The sequence below is a fragment of the Microtus oregoni genome, unplaced genomic scaffold, assembly GCF_018167655.1.
Source record: "Microtus oregoni isolate MIOR12 unplaced genomic scaffold, Mior012 000000F_ref0000247, whole genome shotgun sequence".
NCBI lineage: Eukaryota > Metazoa > Chordata > Mammalia > Rodentia > Cricetidae > Microtus > Microtus oregoni.
This window is the reverse complement of record NW_024543059.1, coordinates 59,481,452-59,497,834: the sequence shown is the minus strand read 5'-3', so window position 1 is coordinate 59,497,834 and position 16,383 is coordinate 59,481,452.

Genomic DNA, 16,383 nt, shown 5'->3' with positions numbered 1-16,383 from the left:
GCCCTTGATTTAAAGCCACAGGGGAAGTAATTAAATTTAATAGAAGCCACTACTTCTAAACAAAGATATATGGTATTTCTATCACCAAATGCTAACCCCCCTACATTGTGCCCATTGAGTCTAGTGGTCTGCCTTGGAAGTCAGGTTCAGAACAACTACTGGGCAATGTGTCACTGAGTGTTATGAATTAGATTTCTAGGAATGAAACTCAGTGGGTGAAGTGCTTGCCTAGTATGCGTGAAACCTTGAGTTTGATCCCTAGTGAGTCAGGCATGGTGTAGCAGAAATTCAAGGTTCTCCTCAGCTATATAACGAGTTAGAGGCCAACCTGGGATTCATGAAACTCTGTTTCATTAATGTAGCACTAGCACATCCAAGCTATAGTTCAAGAACCGGTGGTACCCTCCCTGGAAACCTAACCATACTAATATTTGGCTTTAAGATGTCATAGGAACTTTGGAATGAAAAATACAGTTCTGCTTTTATTCTGACAACCTTGATACAATTTGTGTATGTGCCTAAACTATCATCCCCAGTGTCTGTCACTAAGGCTACCACTGTCATTGCCTTTCTAAACCAGTCCAGTGTCCAGGCTCTGGAAGAACAAAGTTCCCCTTGCTTAAGCTGTGTACCCTTGACATCACAGCTTTGTGGAACTGGCCATAGAATTTCACTTCTTTTCCACTCTGGATAAGTCCTAGGTCAAATGATAGTTGAGGTGAGGTAATGGGTTTCCAGAGCCGTCCTTTTTGTTGTAAATACTTTTAGAGGACACGTTATTTCTTCACCTTGCCCGGTACCCTGTATGTATCTGCATGGCTGAAAGGATGCGTTAATTTGTTGTCTTTTTGCTTTCGTTTTTGAAAAGAACTTCTACAAGCACATATCTTTAAGCCTCACACAAAATATGAGCTGGGTGGAAAAGTTCACTAATGTAGTCTTAGCACTTGGTGGGCTAATGAGGAAGACACCTGGTTACTTCCAGGCCAGCCTGATATCTATAGTGAAATGCTGCCTATAAGCAAGCAAACAAAAAATAAACAAAAACAGACTTTAATATGCTAACATACTACATAACATTGAATTTTACCTGAGATCAAGAGGTCCACCACAGCTCTTGTTTCTTCTGTTTTCTTCCAATATGGGATTGAGAACTATAGAAAATATTTCTTGACTAGCCTTTACAGTGATATGAAATTTCCCTCTGTATGCTGTGATTAGGTTTTATTGCCATTGTTTAATAAAGAAGCTGCTTTGGCCTATGGCAGGGAAGAATATAGCAAGTCAGGAAATCCAAGCAGAAATAGAGGAGGAAAGAAGGCAGAGTCGGGCAGACGCCATGTAGCTGCCAAAGGATAAAGATGCCAGAACCTTACCAGTAAGCCACAGCCTCGTGGCAATGCACAGATTAATAGAAATGGGTTAATTTAAGATATACGTTGAAATTGATATAGTTTTGTGTGATTATTTGGGTCTCGGTGGCCAGAAAATGAAAAAGCAGTCTCTGTTTACATTACAGAATCAGATTGGAAGGCATAACATAGATAAAGGACGAAAAGAATAATTTTATTCCCAAATTTAATATCAGTGAAACAAAAACCTAAACCATTTGCCCAGAGAATAAGTGAAGGAAAAGAGTGGGGTGTCATGGAGGGGCAGTCCCTAGGAAGCATTGAGACAGTGGGGTGGCATATGCTACTTATAACACAGTATAGCTTACTGAAGCAGAGGGTTGAAGGCCAGGTGCTGGCTTGATTACTTGAGTACCTGGCCTAGCTCTTTCTAGCCTCATACTTTTGGCTAGTTACTTCCCTGGGTCATAGATTTTTTTTTTACGTATAAAGTAGTTATGGTAATAGAATCTAGCACATGGAGCTGGAAAAAGTACCAAATTGGTAAATTGTTTCATACATCTGAGTGTCTAGAAGAGTATCTGATGCCCGGCAAGCATTGTTTCAACGTCAACTCTCCTGACTTGTTACGTAGGTTGAAGATGGTTCACTGTAGATAGCAGTTCCACATCACACTGTACACCATAAATCTACCCCACATGGTTTTATTTGAATTGCACACCCCAACGACATTGGAGACATTGCCGTGTATTAACATCAGAGGAAAAGCTATGCAACCGCAATCCCCAGTGCTCGGATTGGAGAGCGGCAGTGAGCCTTTTGGTTTGGAAGTTGGCATGGGAGGGGTCTCTGGAGTAGTATTGAGGGGATGGAACAGAAGAAGTCAGCAGGCGCGGTCACGGTGAGAACTGTACATCAGTACATGATGTTAAATCCCCCTTCAAAATCTTCTGATTCCCTCCCTGGAAGTTGTGAATTCTGCCAGCTTTCTTGGTTATCCCAGGATGGGAACAGAAATAAGTGAAATCGGCCGCTACTCCTTCCAGGACTGATCGTGCAGTCACAACACATTTGTCAGCTATATATTTTCCTGTCAAGTAGTTGTTGGATAGAAAACCAGTAAAGAAAGAGTTTTCCTTTGTCACATAAACTTTTCACAATGGAAAAGGCTTCTGAAATAAATCTAGCGGCACTGGGGAGTTTACAAATACTAGCATATTAATATACAGCTAAAATAATAATAAAAAAACACCATGCTGCTAAAGATGTTTAGTATTATCAGCTCACTGCAGGAGTTTATTAGAAACTCCTGCTTTCTTTTATTAAAATTTCAATTGGCTTGGTGAATGAGATCCTATGTTAGTGTCATAAAGTGAGAAGCCAGAAGGAGAAGATATTGGCAACTAAGTGCAGATTTCATTTTAAAAACACTTTACATTATAAAAGAGAAGGTTTCATATTGTAAATATCACATATCATGCTAGTGTTGTTAAAGTAGACTTACTAATTTTTAGAAATTCATCAAATTGTCTTTGTCTATGATGAGATCCGGCACATTTCATATTTCTGCAGTAAAGTTTTAAATTTTTCCCAAGATGTTTTTAGTTATAATCGGCAGACATGATTTTTTAAAGTTTCATAAGATAGTACCAAAGTGTAATTTAGTGGGAATCCTCTGGCAGTGTAGCGCGTAGCAACCGCTTATTTTAATAACCAGCTGGTGATTTTTTCTTCTGTGTTTTGGAAGCTTTTGCTGAACTAACACAGTTTAGGTGGGTGACGAGAGAGATTACCTCTCTTGTTCTCTGGTTGGGTGTTTGGATCGGCAGTGTGGGAGCGAATTCCGTGGAGCACTTTCTGCAGGGAGGATGCGTTTTTTTCTCTCCTGTATCACTGTCCTGGCTCCTTTGGCCTGATGGGGTCGCACCGCATGAGATGGCGGTAGGCAAGGATCTAGGGTGCAGTCAGTCGCTGGGGAGCTTTGAGCAGAGCCTCACCTCCACACTGCAGCATCTGGAGACTTCGTGGAAGTGAGCAGTGTTCAAGTTGCAGCTGCAGCTCTTTCATAACAAGTTCGGTAAATGTTACACATGGTTGCTTGCTTAGAAAATATTTTCCAGATTGAACATGTTTATGGCATTGGCATTTGAAGCTGAAGTCCCTTCCTTCCTGATTAGAGCAGAGAGTATTCACAGACTGCATTCTGACTTTATGGGGGTGGAAAACTGGCAATGGGTCATTTACAATTTTCAAACAAATCAAAATGCACTTTGATCGTTAGTCCAAGTTTTCTTTAAATGCAATGAATAACAATAATAGATTGGCCAAATGTAGCTGTTTGCCCCTAAAATGTGGTCCCCTTTAATGTAATCTTTTTAAAGTTGTGGTCTAGATTAAAATTAACATATTTAATCCATCTTAGTCACAGCATATATTTTCTGAGAAGAGACATTTAACTCAGCAGGTGTGTGTCTGTCTTTCTGTCTGCCTGTCTGCATGAGTTTATTTTCACAATTTAAGTCACAACACGTTATCTGAGAGTGGAGTGTGTATTTATAAAATAAAGGCAGAGTTTATTTTTACATAGATTTTTCTGTGTGAAATATCACATTTTATTTATAAGTCATTAGGTGTGTTGAATGTTGTCAAAGCAAGTGGAGACTATTTTAGCAAAGAGTTGCATTCAAGACAAAGAGATTGTGTGCTCAAATCTTTTGGCGTTTTAAAATCCCAAATTGGAAATTTAGTTTAATGGATACGTTTTATAATATTAGTTGTTTAGCATTAATTTTGATCACAACTTTGAAATAAGAAGATGAATAATTAGTTTTCATTGATTCGGTTTTCCTTTCTGCTTAAACAAAAATACTACATTGATGGCCAAAATGCCCTCGGGTTGCAAAGAGGCACTCAGATAACACCGTGCACTTAGCCAGCTGCTCTTCCATGAAGAAAGTCTTACTGCTTTTAACTGAATGTGCTGGCATCCAGCAGAATCCTGAGAATTTCTCCTAACATTTGTTAAAATCTGAAATGTAATATCCTTCCTTCGTACTTTATAACAGATGTGCCTTTTATATATATCCATGGAGAAGATCTTTATACAATAGACTTTGGTTGTGACATTGTAAACACAAAACAATAGTTACCTTTGTCCACACCAATGCCTTGTCATTGTGAATAAAATGGCAGCTGTCAGTTTTGCACCCAGAATTTGGAAAAGACAATGAGGCTAATTCTTCTGTAAACCAAGTTGCTTCACTGTGCTTCCCTCCCAATAAATAAATAATAGATGCATGTTCCAAGCACCTTTAATGAGGCTCAGAAATGACCTATGCGAGCCACCAAATGGTTTGCGTTGAATCTGATCTTTAGGTATGTAGAGTAATATTTTAGTTGAGCTTGTGAAAGAATAAAGTACTTCAAAAACCAAATCTATGTGTGATTAATTGCAGAGTCAACCGTTTTAATTTCAACCCAGGGGGAAAGGCGAGAACAAATGAAAGAATACAACGACCCATAATGAAGGGCAGTAAAATAATCTAAGTGAATCATTTTATTAAAATGGTTGTTTCACTATAAATAAGGAACCATAAAAAGAGCAATTTGTATATTCTCTTACGAAAAGCCTCACTCTAGGCAGCCAGCCACTAAAATTTTATATGGAAGCACACCAATGTGCTCCCCTAAGGAACATGGAGATATCTGCTGTTCTTTTTAACCAAGATTGAAAAGCTTATAAAGCGCTTAGCAAAGACTTCTAAAAATAAACCCTTTCCTGCCGTCTCTTGCCCCCTCCACTGCACACGGTATAGGTGAGAGCATCCTTCCCTGTGCCAGCCACATTGTTTGACTCCAGTCGGAAGAGCTTGTCAGTGTTGCCAGGCTCCGCATGGCAGTGTCTCATCCTTTCCTTGAGGGCATCTCTCTTTGAAACGACAATGATGCTGTACTGTCTCTCATAGGTGGGAAACGAACGAGTATATGATGGTTTAATTGTAACTGGTCAAGCTAAAAATAAAATGAGCTGCAAGGTCAGGGAAAATGTATAGGGAACAACTCCGCGGAGGAACCCAGAGATATGAGAGATATTTTGTTATTATCGGTAACAGCTGCCTTATGGCTTTCGACATGGTTTTCTCCCCATCTACAGTTTGTTCCTGAACAACATCCCATCAGTGCGGTGTATTCTTTCATGGTTTCCCTAAGCAAAGCTCTCTGGCCATTTACCTTGCTCCAGGTAACTTGGGGGAAACACAGCAGACTTGTATCATTCCGGGGAGTCTGTTGAGTTATTTGGCTGCTAATTGATTCTCAAAGGAAGCTGACTGCTGGCTCTCACCACAAGGCTAGGTTAAGAATTCTTCCATTTAGGCGGGTTTATTTCAATAAAATTAAAACTGCTAGCAGAATGGATATTAGATGGGGAAAGGGGTTTTTAAAGGAAAAGCTGTAACAAATACTGTCTTCATGAGTCAGAAAAAGAATTTTGACAGTTCTCAAGATGTAGGAGCCCATTATATTTTAAAATTCCACCATCCTCTTAACTGTTGATGCAATTGACATACATCATGATAAACCTGAAAGCTCGAGGCTTTAAATTGTGATTTAAGGGGACTCATGCCCTGGAATAAGAATCTTAGAGGACAATGTAATAACTAACTTGTTGGAACGTGGTTTTTACCTCTCTTCTGCCTTTTCCAGGGAACTGTGTTTGTAGCTCAGTGTACAGTAAAATGTGCTGTAGTAGGATAGAATCCTCCACATAGAAGCAACCTTACTTTAAAGGCAGAGCATGGTGGCGACTTGCTAAAGGTACATTATTCCTGTGAATGGGTTTATCAGCGGTACAACAACATTACAAGACAAGCTAAGCCATAAAAAGGATTAAGTGGCTCTGTGTAATACTGATTAAGTAACAAAGCAATACATGCTAGTTGTGAGAATAACTGGGGCTGCCAAGTCTTCGGAAACAACACAGTCGTAAAAGTTTACTTTCCTTGCAGACCCAGCATTTCCCTCTGGGATCTTCTCGAGCGATATTCAAACATCAGCTCTTCTGCAGTCGCTAAATCCTGCCTGCATTAAAACAGTCGGTCATCAACAATCCAAACCGGTTTTCGGTCCTATTTCAATAGGTAATTGTGATATACGGACTTGACCCACGTTAAATTCTGCCCCTGCTTCTTAGTGGATGGCTGACCCTGAGTGCAGGCTAAATATCTCCAGACTCCTTACCCGTAAAATGTGGGGAAGACTTAAACAACGATAGGAGGGTCAGAAGAAAGATTGCATGTAAAGTGCCAACTATACTTCCCTGCTTGTTTTAAGCACTAAAAATACTGGTTGCTATTAAATAATTGTACCACTTTTCTCTTCAGTGTTTGAGAGATAAATACCTTTTTTATTAGTGCATACAGGAGGACCTGTTGTTTTTTTTTTATGTTCTAAGTGATGAAAGATGCTCTAACACTTTATGATGTTATTCCCTAGAAAGGAGCACCCCAAAGTGTCACTGACTTAGACAGCATGAAATTTAACAGATTTAACAATACAAAGGAGATTATATATATATATATATATATATATATATATATACACGAACACACATATATATACATACACACATATATATTTATATATATTTTCTTTGTATACTCTTTATATAATTTCTTGACATATTATATATAAAATTTCTTTTTACAAATTATTTGCATCATTTGACAAAATACAAAAAACATTCCCCAAATGAAGTTTTCTCACCTGCTGGCTGCTTATGAAAGGGTTCATTCACCCTGTTCAAGTTTTACGTGAGAAATTAGTTTCAGGAGATAATTTCATCCATATCTCTTGAAATTCTTTTCATATGGGCTATGCAGTGTTATAAATTCTGACTTAATATAAGGCAAAGAAAGGAGGAAAAGGCTGTAGATTTCACACATGGAATCCATTCTGCGTTGTTTTTGCTAGATTTTCTGAGACCCCGGGGATCCAGTAACAATAGGTTATACGAAGTGCAATTAGAACCATGATGCAGAAGGAATAAAATGAAGGTAGATGTTGGTATTTCCAGGCCAAGCAGTTTTCTGTATACTTACACACAATGCATGAGATGCATTTGGAAGATTTTGGTGTTGCCTTCAATACCTCAGGAGAGTTTTCAGAAAGCAGGAAAAAAAATCCTTTAGTGAAACTTTAAAATCTCACATCAAACTGTGTTATTCTGCAATGCAGGAAAATGTCAGCTACACAATTACACCCCAAATTAGAACCCTTGGTTTTAAACATTTATATCCGGTTGCATGGGTCACCTGTCTATGAACAGGAATGGTGTGTGGCAGGATATGCGTGGCAGGGCTGGGGACCAGCTAGGGGAGCCCTGGAGGGTGCTGGGTCATAGACAATAAGGCTGCTGATGGTCTAGTAATGCTGTCTGGATATGGGAAGAGCTTCTGTGTCCCAGCTGGAAAGAAGCAAAGGAAGAGAGGGGTGTGTGAGGAGGGGACTAGGTGTCAGTGATGGTTGACAAAGTAACCTCACAGTTGGGAGCTTGCAGACACATCTGGGAAGGGAGCTGGGCAAGAGAGAGGTACTATCTTGCAACAGCTTTGTGGAGACTCCTCTCCAGCTTTTGTGACAATGGCAGTCAAGAGAGATAACCCCAGAGGACTTCAGCTGGAGACCCTGAGTTGGGGAGGTACATTTTATTTTTATTTATTATCACAACACACGCTATAAATTTTTAAACCTACTGGAGTAATTTCCCGTGAGGAGGAAATCTGACCCCATTCCCACAGCTCGCCCACTCTCAAAGTGTTAAGTGAGCCACAAAGCATTTGGAAGGCTTTCTTTAAAGTTCTGGGTCTCTCTTCAGATCTCTGGGGTGCAAGTCTTACTCGCTGGGCCCTGCTAATACTGTGGCTTATTTATTTACTGGTATTAAGGATGGAGGGAGTGAATAGGGCAGCAGCTGCAGGTCTGTCCTGCACCCCTGGAGATTTGAGGCCACTGGAGTTGAAGGGGGAGATAATAGCCACTCAGAGATATCCTATTTGAGCAATTGTTTGTTATGCAATAAAAATGACTCAGTAGCTCTGAGCATGAACTCTCCTAGGGAGGGTGCTGCTGGAGGCAGTTGGGAAAAAAAATTTTTTTTTTAACCAAATGAGCAAACAGGAGCTCAGGGCTTTGTTATAAAAAGGTGACTTTGTTGCCTTTCTTCCTCTTGGCTTCATTTGCTCGTCAGGCTGCCCCAAAGGGACTCCTGCTCCAGAGACCACCATCAGCACTGAGTAACCAGGGTACTGCAAAGGGGTAGACAAAACTCAGAAGCATCAGGGAGAGGTTTGTGACGTGCATTAAATCCACGGATATAGAACACTTGTTTTTTCTCTTTTGCACTATTTATTTTTGTAAAACAGAAATAAATATTCATACTGAATAGAGTCAAATGATAATAGAGATTTCCAGGGTGTGGGATCCCCAGGAGCAGCATCTCAGGGGTTTCACTAGAGAAGAGCCACTGGCTAGTAGCTGCAGTAGGTCCCACCTAGATGTATTCTTGGGACTCTCCGTATTTGTGAGCAGCAGACAATAGCAGCAGGAGCTCACATCTGAAAGGACACCAGTATTTGGATATGTCTATATACTCCTGGGGAATTAGGAGGCCACAAACCTTCAACTCTGCCACTGATCTCTCCTCTTTGCTTATAACCTGAATGTTCTCTTTCTCTCTCTCTGTCTCCCTCTCTATTACACACACACACACACACACACACACACACACACACACGTATGCATGAGTGTATTCCTCAGGAGCCATCCACTTTGTGTTTTGATGCAGGATTTCCCACTGCCTAGGTACTGGCAGATTGAGCACAACTGATTAACCAGAAGCCCTGGAATCCTCCCGTCTCTGCCTCCCAAGTGCTGTCATTAAAAATACTTTAAAACACAGCCATTTTCTTTAGATGGGTTCTGGAGAATCAAACTCAGGTCTTCATACTACTTGGGCAAACATTTTGCTAGCTAAGCTATCTTCCCAGTCCCCAGAAGGATTTTTAATGAATGCTATTTGCTTTTTTTCTGGGAAAAGAATCAACCAAGGAGTAAAGGGCGGTGAAGAGAGTCCCTGACATCCTAATTCTAAGAAGTCAGATCAGTCGATTATCCTAGGCTTGCAAAGCTTTCACACAGGCAGTGGTTCTTCATGAATGTTTACACCAAACAAAAGGCAATGTGGTCTACAGGTGTGGTCCTGAGAATTGCAGGAGCCCTATTTCAGCTGCTGAGCTGGGCTGTGAAGAAGTGATGCTCTCCACAGGGCCTGGAACTGCCACGTGGTCCTGCCCTCCAGCTTATCCATCTCCGTGTAAGGGAAGCTCATAATTAGAGGACTTAGTTTTTGTGATTCATCTCTTAGAAGCCCATTCCTGGTTCTGAGAGAATGGGAGGCTTCTTCAGTTCCTCCTGATAGCTGTTTACCCTGCTTTGTATTATCTCCCTGGCATTTGAATGCACCCAGGTTGCAGCTAATATATATTTATTCTCTAGGACCAGGAGCCTCAGTAAGCCATTGAAGCTTAAGTAGGTGAATGACATAGTAGCAGTGGGGAAGGTTCAGTACCAGTACATTCTAGGTTATTTGATGGGAGAGATTTTAGGCAGTTTACGTGGTAAGGAGAAGGCAAAATGACAGCGTAAGAGTCTCTTATGAAACGCAAAACTGTGCAGTCAGCACAGACTGCCATTCATCTGAAAGGAAATATAATGCCAGGTTTTCTCGAAGAGCAGCAGGAAAAATTCCTCCAGTTTTGGGTGCTGTCCATGGCCTTGGGTGCTGTCCACGACTATAGCCAACTCCTAGGGTCTCTGCCTCTGGTGATGGGATTAAACTCTCTTAGCAGTATTATTAGGCAGGCTTACTAGTATGAGTCCTTTGCATATGAAAACCAGAGAGAACTTCCTTTTTAATCTTTGTTTTTATGGCTGCAAACATGATTACATAGAGGAAAATCAATCCCAACGGAACACAATGGATAATACAACGTAATTGATTGGTCTTTATCATTTTCCGTTACGATATTAAAATATCAGTGTAATATCAAGTAGCAGCCACTGATACATAAAGGGAAACAGGAGTGATGATGTCTAAGGATAATCAGGTCAGGGAAGTGTGAAGGTAAGATAAATGAGGTAAATGCAAAAGAAATAGAAAAAGCCTTTAAAGGAGCAGAAAGGGAGTCGATAGCAAGGAGGCTGCGTAACAGAAGGAGAGCGGAGCTTTGGAATGTCATTAAACAGGAAGCCACCAGAGACTGTCCATTGCAGCTACGTGATAGCAGTATGTCTCGGTTGGTGTCCCAAGCCATGGGGGCAGAAGCTGAGTGGCTTTAACGTCTCAGGAAGTGCAATAATCCTTTCAAAACACAATGCCTGCAGCTTGACTGCTATCCAACTATGAAGCTTAGAAAATGAAATAGAGGAGGCGTTTCAGTGCTGGTATTTCCCAGGCTTGAAAGCCACCAGTGTGGCTTTGCAGACAATGTTCCTAGCTACTAGAGACCACGGTGCCTTTGTCAGCCCCTAGAAAGCTGTGGTTTGTGTCTCCTGACAAGCCACGGAACTAGAATCATTGAGGGAAAACATGCATGAATAAAAGGCTAAGATATTTTATTGTGTGGTCATATATATTCATGAAAACTAATCAGTTTGTAAGTATCACTAACTATACGACTTTATGTAAAGTATGACAAATTTTTATCCTTAGTAGGCTTCTTTGATAATGTTTTTGTGAAAATACACAAGTATGCCTTATGTGTGATCAATAAATAAACTACATATAGCAATTCATTTTAAAAAGTGTGGTATTTATCTTACACCACCACATGCTTCTAATTTAGATTTCTCTCACAGTGTCATATATGTGTTGAGTAGCTATCAGAAACAACCCCGTTGTGGATAAAGTCAGCATTCCACATTCATCATTGAAACATAGTAGAAGAATGTCATGCCTACCAGAGTGGTCCAGTCCTTTGGAAAAAGCAGTGATCAGGAAAACGGCTCGAGGGGATGGAAGCTGGAGAAGCTGCAGGCTGGTAAACTGTGGCTGCCTGGAGAGGTAGGGACAGCAGCTGTAACTAAGCAGAAGGACTCCAGATAGCATAGGGTTCATTTCTAACCTTTCAAGCCTTAGTGGATTCGATTTATTTGTTCATTTTTTCTGTTATTCCATGAAGGCCAATTAATATCTATCATGGTTCTAAAGTTAGAGAGATGGTTTTCAGGAGTACCTTATCAGCCAGTCCCTCTGAGAAGCAGCATGCAAGAACTAGATTCACATGTCTGAGGGAAGGAGGAGAAGGCAGTCTCTGTTCAACCTGGGTCCCCAGTAGATTGGATAAAGCCCACTCATACTGATGAGGGCAAATGCTATTTAGTCTAGTGACCCTAAGGCTAATTTCTCTATAAAACAACTTCACAAATTAATCAGGAGTAATGATCTGCTTTATTCCTTGGCCTGATCAAATTTGATGCGCAATATTACGAATCACAGGTACAAGTAAGAGGCAGAGCCCAGATGGATCAAATAAGTCATTTTGAGAGTATTCTGAATATGTGCATTTTCTTGTCTTTTCTCTTTTCTCTTCCTTCCTTCCTTCTTCCTTCCCTCCCTCCCTCCCTCTCTCCCTCCTTTCTTTCTTTCTTTCTTTCTTTCTTTCTTTCTTTCTTTCTGCTTCTTCTCCGCCATGAGGTGAGCGGCTTTGCTCAGCCACCTGATCCCCTTCATGTTGTTTGGCCTTGAAACAGTCCCTCAACAGCACAACCGGCTGACCATGGACCAAATAAAATCATGAACCACAAAAGAAAAATCCTTCCTCTACTCAAGTTGTTTTTTCAGACACTTATCTCAGAGGTGATTGGATCTATCAGGGATCCAATTTCACGTCTCAGCTAATATCCCAGTTACTCCTCTTCTGCGTGTTAAAGTCATTTGTGAGCTAGTACCAATATCCTTGGCCTATGACAGTTCTGTAATTCCATCCAGACATTCAAGACCCAGAGGGAGAAAGGATATCTTTTTTTTTCTTTCCTTTTTTATGTATTTTTATTAGGAGTGAAGGGTTCTTTATCACTAATCTCTGCCATGCTCTCCTTCTTGTTTCTTTGGCCATATGCTCTAATTTCCTGGTTGCAGAGCTCATGAGATGTTACAGTGAACTTTAGAGTATAACCACCAGCCTGCCTTGCATCCTTTAAATATCTTCACATTTGACCTTAAAACTCTGTTCATGGAAATTATCATTTGTTAGTAGTTTTTTTTTTTTTAAAAAAATAGAGTCTGGATTATTTCATGCTACAGTGTATATAAACAATGTTTCACTTCTCTGTGAAGAACAAATAAGGCATATTGTCATCTACAAAGAGTTGTGGGACGTCTTGTTGGGAGACATTTGTACACTGTGTGAAGATATATTGCTGTTATTTGATGTACTAAAAAGTTGAATGTCCACTAGCTAGGAATGAGGTGTAGGTGGGACTTCCAGAAGAAACTGGGAGGAGAAATCTAGGTGCACAATTTTTCCACCAGTCTTGGTGCAAGTTGGACGCGCTGTACTAAGAGGAAGTAACCAAGCCACGTGATAGAACATTGATTAATAGAAATAGGTTAAGTTATAAGAGCTAGTTAGAAAAATGCCCAAGCTAAGGTCAAGCTTTCATAATTAATAAGTCTCTGTGTCATTATGTATGGGCTGGAGGTCCAGAAATAGTTCCACAAGAAAGCTTGCTACAGTGTATTCTATTAGTTGGAGCACACGGTCCTTTCCAGTTCTTTGTGCTGATGGGTGAATCCTTGTATTTGCAAAGATTCACAGGATGTTATGAGACCCATTCTTCATTTAGGATGCTCCGTTGCTGTATTCTCCACCTAGACAGGTGAATTCTCAGTGGGGTGAGAAAGTGGGATTCTATGATGAGAAATACTTTTAGAATCCACATATGTAACCCCATGCCTAACTTCCAGGGCTCAAAGTCCACCTTAGTAATTTGTCTTTCTAGTCAAGTCTGACAAACTCAGCTTGTGTGCCTCAGTGGATACTTCAGTTTGGATGTTGCATGTCCTCCAGAAGTCCGTGTTTTAAAGTCTGTGACTATGGGAGTGGTACTGTAAGAAAGTGGAAGAATCTTTGAGATATGGAATCTTATGGGAAATCCTTGAGTTACTGAGAGCATACCATCACCCGGGATGGTGGGACCCTGACTGAACCTTTTTGCTTTTAGACTGATGACATTCCCTGCTTGCCTTACCATACATTCCTATCTTTGCTATCCCACAGGCAGAAGCCAAAGCAATAGATTCACCTCATCAGGGCTGAAGTTTCCAAAACCATGAGTTCAAACTAACTCTTTCAAGTTAGTTATCTTAATGTTTCATTACAATAATAGAAAAGTAAATGATGCAATAAGTGTGTGTCTTTTTATTTAATGTTTGTCTTCCTGGGTTCTCTGAAACTCACACTAACCCCAGATTTGAGAATCCATATATCTGGTCATATCTAGGGAGGCAGAAAATTTGTTGTGTGAAGTTCATTCAGTTCTTCCTGGTGAACCCAGATCCAGCCACACTGATTAAACAATTGTTTCCCAAACAGTATCAGGAGTTCTTCAATGTCTTGATAGAACACACCTTGGAATTCTTGAAGAAACATGGCTGTTGTAGGTAGCCTAAGTCTCAATTGGTCTCTTAGAGAAAGTCAGACTTTGTTTCTAAATTCCTGAAGATTTGATACTCTCTTTCCTCCTTATCCTAGCTCTTCAAGCCGAGACAACTCTGTTTTCTCACGTGCTTGTTCTTGGAACGATTATTAGGTTGATTAATTCACACCATCTAGCAACAAATGTCAATCCTGATTAAAGTGGTACTCTACGAGGGTTATTGAAAATGTAGTGGAAAACACTGTCAATCCATCTGTCAGCACACAATCGTGGGCAATAGAGACATACACTAATTGTTAGATTGCCGCTTGGCCCTTTAAATTTGCATCGCAGGATCCAATCTCACTTTCAGGGGAGTATATCCTAGCTGTTTTTGGAAGCGGCTGTCTTCCCTACAGAGCAGTGTTCTTTGGGAAGATCTTTTCTTATTTACTACTTTGTTTTCAGATCCTAGCAAAATTCCTGTTGCAGGTCTGTTTACCATGGTTTTATTGTCCTTGTTGCTGTTTTTGATATATTTTTAAAGCAGTCTTTTACAACGAGACTGTTACATAGGCTTTGGGGGAATTAAAAGAAAAAGAAAATGAAGCTATAACCTTCACTTTTCTGTCCACCAAATAACCTTTACTTTTCTGAACTTTCTCTGGGTTTATATTCTCTAGGTCTCTATTGCTCCATGTATACCCGTTTTCATGGCCACACAATTCCCTTAAAAAGGAAAGCTCTGGCAGGAGGGTTGATTTGTGGATAGTTCCATGACTAGTAAAGATGCTCTTTCAGTTGGGTTTGTACATGAGACACAGGCATAATCACTCATAATCTCCTGTGGATGTCCAGATGTGTCCTACAGAAACTTCTTCTCAGGTGAGGTTTCTCTAAATGTCTTGTGTCATTTCTTTACAGAGCTGAAAACCATTTGTTTCAGTCTGAGCCCCTGCTTCAAGTTTCTACTTTGTCAGATCCATTCCATTGGAGCTGGAATAAAGTTGAAAACACATGAAGTCTGCATAGATAATCCCACTCTGATTCTTGCTGATTGGGCATGATTAGAAAGTGAACTAGCTGTAAGGTTGGGCACACTCAAAGACTCTCGTGCCCCAGCTAAAGTAGCAGAAATATGCATCACTTCTGATCTTTTCACATTACACTAAATAGCTGTTATGATATTTACTAAGCCTTTCATTCTTTCAGAAATTGTTAGTCCCAAACTAGTTGGGTTGCTGTCTGAAAGAGGGTATATCTCCTGCCATGATGGTAGGCATGCAATTCAATTTGGATAATCAGGTGATCCCTCTCTACTCTTCAAGGAACATAAATGATTTAGCCAGAACTGTCCTCAGAATTTTGCAGAATGTATTTGGAATATTCCTCACATCTTTGTGCTGTAACTTGCTTTAAGGATGACAAGATTTGAGTAGAGCTTCCGAGATTATTTTTGCCATTACATGCAGTGTGAAAGTAGAGCCAAGACACTGATGGGTGAAGGGGGAGTGAATGGGGGCAAGAACTAACAGGGATGACAGTGTTTGAAGATACAGACCCAGCAGGTCCTGAAAATTGGGCAATTTCCCGTTAATTTTTTAAACCAATTAGTAATGTTTCTGTACGTTTCTTCAAGAAGATTCCAGATAAACAAACAAGCATGTTCCCAGTTTGTTTACATATGTACAAATAATTTATACTTTATAAAATAAAGATGTATATTTTCAGTTATTTTAAAATTACATTTTGAAGTCTGCCATCTGAATCCGCTGAACTGGGGCACTGTCAAATATTAACTCTGATAAACCAAAGGAAGGACAATTGAAGACTAGTGTGTGCTTTGTGCCATAAAACATGCATGAACTGCTATACCAGAAAAGCAATTGCTGCAGCCAGCCTCGGATGAAAGGAGCATCTCATTTGAGGCCCAGTGACTTCTCGGCCATTCTACTAAACTGTGCCTAACAGTAACTTCAAAAGCAATGAAGAAGAATTAGGAAAGGGAAAAACTGGTTTGGGACAAAAATTAAGATTATATGAAGAATGAAGAAGAGAGGGGAGGGGAAGGAAAAATGCAAAAATTTCGGATCAAATTATACAGAAGGCAATATGGTTAATTTTCACCCACAGTGTGGAGAATTTCCCTTTTCTCTGAAAAACTCTCCATCATAGCACCCAATACTTCATCCTTGGACTTTGACTACATGACAATGGAACTGTAGCAATCCATGGATTCCCCAACTGCAGGGCGGATATTCTGAGTATAAAGAAATGTCTTGTTTGTTCTGAAATCCACCATAAAAACAAGTGTCTAGGAATTAAAGGATTCAAT